The sequence below is a fragment of the Cololabis saira genome, chromosome 15 (genome assembly GCF_033807715.1).
Source record: "Cololabis saira isolate AMF1-May2022 chromosome 15, fColSai1.1, whole genome shotgun sequence".
In the NCBI taxonomy this organism is placed as follows: domain Eukaryota; kingdom Metazoa; phylum Chordata; class Actinopteri; order Beloniformes; family Belonidae; genus Cololabis; species Cololabis saira.
In genome coordinates, this window is record NC_084601.1 from 2564069 (window position 1) to 2570334 (window position 6266).

At 35.4% G+C, this 6266-nt stretch overlaps 1 protein-coding gene across 2 annotated transcripts in view; it reads right to left on the bottom strand.

Annotated features, from left to right (window-relative positions):
* Positions 1-1251, bottom strand: part of med30 (mediator complex subunit 30) — a 64806-nt gene extending 63555 nt beyond the window's left edge. For both annotated transcript variants that reach the window (XM_061742110.1, XM_061742108.1), the window contains exon 1: positions 1158-1251. The gene's annotated coding sequence lies outside the window, so the exon portion shown is untranslated. The remainder of the gene's footprint in view (positions 1-1157) is intronic.
* Positions 1252-6266: the final 5015 nt, after the last annotated feature.

Here is a 6266-nt window from a genome sequence, read left to right on the forward strand (position 1 = left end):
TCAACATTTAGAGTCATCACCAGAAAAATAACACTAGAAAAATAACTTATTTGACAATTTTTACCTGTTTCAAGTAAATTTTCACTTGAAATAAGTAGGAAAATCTGCCAGTGGGACAAGATTTATCTTCTCATTACAAGCAAAAAAATCTTGTTCCACTGGCAGATTTTTCTACTTATTTCAAGTGAAAATCTACTTGAAACAGGTGAAAATTGTTGTTTTTTCCAGTGATGAGTCTTGTTTTAAGTGTAATAAGATTTTTTTACTAAAAGGAGACATTTTAACTAGAAATAAGACAAATATTCTTGTTAAGATTTTGAGTTTTTGCAGTGATCCATTTTACTTATCCTGTGAAGGACAGAGTCATATTGATAAGTTCAGAAAAGTGTTTTTTATTGTTGTGTTTTGATGTATTTGATGTAAGCCCAGTGGATATTTAAAGCTTACAGAAGGCTGCATTTAACTGCTGCTATGTCATTCCTGCAGTATTTCTGCAGGTGTTTTGGTCACTGCTATTATTTGTAATATATTATATTATTTGTAATCAGCACAAATTATCTGTCACAATATGATAAAATCCACCATCCCCACTGATTTTTTTTTTTACAACTCGAGTACTGATTATAGTTACAAAAAAAAAGGTTTCGCATTTCATTTTGCTGCTGTATTATGCTTGATAAAGTCCGAAACGTACAGTTTCCACAGATGTCACAAATTAGTTATAATTAGCCAACAGACTAGACATAAATAACGCCTTTGAGCTAGCGTTGAATTGTTTGGAAAAAAGTTGAACATCAGGATTTCCGAGGCGCTCAAACACTCCTTTAAAAGATAAAATAAAAGACTTTGTAGACTTTAAAGATCCTCTTTCAGCGTTTTAACTGGCTCACATGCAGAAGTGGAGTTGTTTTCCACCAAGCTAGACAGTGATTTATGGTACCACGTCACACCGACGCAGAGCCTACGGCGTAAGTTGCGCCTCGCCGCGTACCTACGCCGTAGGCTACACCGTCGATTTAACGCGGAACCATAAATCAGGCTTTACACGGCACTTCAGCTTTTCTCTTCTTTTTTTCGGACCAACTCAAGGCATACTGTAGTATTGAAAGTATTGTTGACGTTTATTTAAAAGCAGGGTAGACGGCATATAATATTACCTGTGTTGTGTTAATTTATCTCTTTTGTTGACATGTCAAGTCCCCTACCTCCTGGGCTCAGCCGCGGCAAGTATCGCGAGACTTCCCGTAAACACCGCGACCGTCAGCAGTGGTAGTAAATGATTTAATAGAAGCGCCGCTTTATTTTGTATCACCTTATTTACAGGACTGTCTCAGAAAATTTGAATATTGTGATAAAGTCCTTTATTTTCTGTAATGCAATTAAAAAAACAAGAATGTCATACATTCTGGATTCATTACAAATCAACTGAAATATTAAGCCTTTTATTATTTTAATATTGCTGATCATGGTTTACAGCTTAAGAAAACTCAAATATCCTATCTCAAAAAATAAGAATATTCTGGGAATCTTAAACTGTAAACCATAATCAGCAATATTAAAATAATAAAAGGCTTGCAATATTTCAGTTGATTTGTAATGAATCCAGAATGTATGACATTTTTGTTTTTTTTTATTCTATTACAGAAAATAAAGAACTTTATCACAATATTCTAATTTTCCGAGACAGTCCTGTATTTATTTTAATTTTATGTTGAGTCGTTTTATTTTGATTCACTTTATTTTGTCCATTACTAATGCATATCGCTGTGCCAAGCAAAGTAATGAGATAAATAAAAGTAATAAAATCTTCATCAGACTCCATCATCCCCCTGGGCAGTTTTACACCTTGCTTCTTCTCTTGGTTAATCTTTCTTTGTGTCAGACTCGTGTTCAGTTAAATCCAGAATAAATCCGTTTTATAGATTACTTTTAGACTCCTCAGAATTCAATTAGTTTAAAATAAAAGAAAGAAAAAAAGAGATGTCACGAATGCCAAAGCTGCACAAGGCTGCTTCTTCAGCAGGTGCTCAGCCATGCAGCAACATTACTGCTCTGACTTAAAGACATTTGAAGTAATGCTTTACTGAAAAGGAAAAGCTTTGCCTTCAGGCTTGAAATTGAATAAATAGATTGGTATGCTATTATTTAATTCACATTATTAACTCAAATTTCAAGGTAAACGCCTGCAATCCTTTCATTTATCTTTTAAATCTTAATTACATTCAGCATGACATTTAATTACATTACATCTAAATAAAACTAAATTCATGTTTTCTGGTGAGTGTATAAAGAGCACTCATGTACAGATTATGGTAGTGTTGTCACTGAAAATGTTCATGAAAATAAGTTTCTTGGTGTGATTAATGACACAATAAACTGGAAATCTCATGTCAGTCATACAATACATACAGTGTATACAATAAACTAAATTAACTTTCCAAACGCACCACAGTTCTGAATAAAGCAAAACAAATTCTGGACAACAAATCACTCAATATTCTTTACTCTCGATTAGTTTTACTATATTCTAGCAACAGTGCAAAGGTAGAGGATAGCAATCAACCTGCTCCTAAACAACATTCAAAAGGCATTCTTTAGTAGAAATGGGGGCTAAAAACTGAGGGAGGAGTTAATGTTCAAACGTCCATACAACTTTACAATTTTGTGGAACAGATTAAATGTATAGTAGCAGTGTCCAAGCTTGAACTGGTTTAAAAAGTGGTACAAAAGTTTGATTTTCATTGAATACAAGGATGAAGAAAGCAATTAATTCCATATACAGGTAAATATATATGTATAAAGGTGAACGTACGTGTATGTATGTTATGTGTAGGGACCAGTGTGTATGTATTCATATGTGTTTACTATATGTACACATACATTTGTATCTATGTATACATTGTTGTGATAGAAACTATGTATCATTAATTAGTGGAGAAGGGTTAAGTAAGCTTTGCTTCTCCTTACTCCTTCCAAACACTTTTTGATTGGTATTATTTTTGTTATTATTTACAGAACTGTCTCAGAAAATTAGAATATTGTGATTTTCTGTAATGCAATTACAAAAACAAAAATGTCATACATTCTGGATTCATTACAAATCAACTGAAATATTGCAAGCCTTTATATTTTAATATTGCTGATCATGGCTTACAGCTTAAGAAAACTCAAATATCCTATCTCAAAAAATTAGAATATTCTGGGAATCTTAATCTTAAGCTGTAAACCATAATCAGCAATATTAAAATAATAAAAAGCTTGCAATATTTCAGTTGATTTGTAATGAATCCAGAATGGATGACAATTTTGTTTTTTTAATTGCATTACAGAAAATAAAGAACTTTATCACAATATTCTAATTTTCTGAGACAGTCCTGTATTATGATTTGTTCAAAATAAAGCATTTGTTCATTTATTCATTCATTAATTTATTAATTCACTCTTATCTTACTTCAGTCTGTGTAATCATAACCTGAAGCATATCCCCCTCTCTACTTACAAGGAAAAAAGAAAAATGTCAAGTTCACTCGACTACCCACAACTTCTTAATTTCAGAAGAAGTGCTTGTTAAGTTGGCAGGATGAATGATTATTGTTCTTAAAATATCCACCTGCTATTCTGCCAGACCAAGACTCTTGGAAAGCAGTTTCTCTGTAATCATCCAGTTTATCTTCTTGCAGCATTTTTTGGCAGGAGGGAACATGGAGCTGTTGAGTGGGTGCAAGCAGGTCGTGGGATGAATGCTTTGCTACTGATGCTGAAAGGTACATTTGAAATTATTGGAAGAATTCTTTTATAGCATCCATTTGTTCACATACAATTGTTACTAAATGAAAATATTGTAAAATGGGATTGTGCTTTGTAGGTATGTGATTACTTTGTGTGAGAGAGAACGAACCCCCATCCATCACCACTGGTCAAGGAGAATAGAGAAACCCCAGTATACACCGACTTCTTTTATTTTACTGAGGCACAATTAAGATTTTATATCACACAGCAGCTCCGGCTTTTCAGACATCTTGAATTATTTCCCCATTTGCCCACCTTTGTCCGTTAGATATCTCACCACTTCTTTCAGCATACTATGATGTAAAGTGTGCTGTTTCTGATGCAGTCAGTCCCACATAGTGAGGAAACACAAACCATGGAGTAATTATTAGCTTACAGGATACCGTAACCAAAAAAGGATTATCTTTCTCCGCGCTTTAATTGAATGAGCACTGATCTTCCTCCTCCAGGGATCCGTTCAGGTGGAGAGAGAAGGCTGCACAATGATTTACTCTCAGGGATACTTCATGTAAAGTCCATTCAGCTGCTCGCAGCAAATTCACTTGCAAAAAAAAAAGATAGAGATTACAGTAACACTGCAGCTGAGGTTTAGGAGCAGGCATATGGGAGGGCAAATGCTTTCCACTTTTAATGCATGTATCTGTTTGTTTTAGAAGTACTCAGCAGAAATCTGCATTGTTTTTAATCCCCACATCAGAGAAAGTTGTGATTTTATTTATTGATCTGCATTTCATGTTATTTTTCTTGTCAACTTCATTTCATTTGTTTTCATTTGTGTATTTTTTCCATTTCAAGACTGCAGCACATTCCCCCAAAAAATGTTGATACAGGGGGAAGTAAAGAAAAATTAAAGCTGCAAGCAGCGATGAACGGGCCCTCGCACTCGTGGCCACCGCCCCCCATAAGCATATCAGAAATGACACCACCCACGACTTCCTATGTCAAACCATTCGAAAGTTATGGCAGAAAAAGGGACAACCATTCAGAAGAAGGGGCGGGGCTAATTTTCACCAATTATGGTCAAGGACTCAATACCGAGTCCCATGACACCACCCACGACTCTCTATGTCAAACCATTCGAAAGTTATGGCAGAAAAAAAGTTTTCTAGGGGGCGCTGTTGAAATGGGTTGATGGGATAATATCAGGATGTCTGTCCGCAGAAAATTGAAAGAGCCCTGATCTGAACCCCCGAGAGATGCAGTGATAACCTCAAGAGGTTTTCTAACTAGTTATCCTGCAAACATTTGGCTCGAGTGGTTCTGTGAAAAAGTAAAATCAAAATTCCTCCTGAGGAACGAGCCATGTCCTAATGCAGCTGGTAGCTGCTCGGCCTTTTCCCTTTCTCCCTGATCCACTTTCCTGGCTTGAATCAGCCAATAAAGGTCATTCGGGCCACAACATATTTCTAGATAAATAAATAAATGAATGAATCCTAATGAGTCATTAGCAGATATGATCCAACTACCTCTCAGCTTTAAGTCACTGCTGCCAAAGCTGCTCACTTACCTCTCCATGGTAATGACTGAGTTTAAGACACATCACGGTATGTATGATCACTTAAAGTGCATGATGGACTTCATCCAAGGTGTTTTCCTACTTTTCTTTTGCCACTGTGTCAACAGCATGTCAGAAGCCCTGGGTACCCCCACAAAAGCCACTAAGGTATTACAAATAGATCCGTTTTAGGCAGTACTCGAGTTGTAAAAATAAAATCAGGGGGGATGGTGGATTTTATCATATGGGGACAGATCATTTGTGCTGATTACAAATAATATAATATATTACAAATAATAGCAGTGACCAAAACACCTGCAGAAATACTGCAGGAATGACATAGCAGCAGTTAAATGCAGCCTTCTGTAAGCTTTAAATATCCACTGGGCTTACATCAAATACATCAAAACACAACAATAAAAAACACTTTTCTGAACTTATCAATATGACTCTGTCCTTCACAGGATAAGTAAAATGGATCACTGCAAAAACTCACAATCTTAACAAGAATATTTGTCTTATTTCTAGTTAAAATGTCTCATTTTAGTAAAAAAAATCTCATTACACTTAAAACAAGACTCATCACTTGAAAAAACAAAAATTTTCACCTGTTTCAAGTAGATTTTTACTTAAAATAAGTAGAAAAATCTGCCAGTGGAACAAGATTTTTTTGCTTGTAATGAGAAGATAAATCTTGTCCCACTGGCAGATTTTTCTACTTATTTCAAGTGAAAATTTACTTGAAACAGGTGAAAATTGTCAAATAAGTTATTTTTCTGGTGTTATTTTTCTGGTGATGACTCTAAATGTTGAAATAGCAGTAAAACCACATTCATTGATGAAATGACATAAGGGATGGAAAGGGGGGATGGCAGTTTTACAGGGGGGAGGATTTGGACCGTTTTTATTTCAGGGGGGGGGGGGGGGTGCCATCCCCCCTCATCCCCCCTCAACTCCAACTCCAGTACTGGCTTTAGGGCTT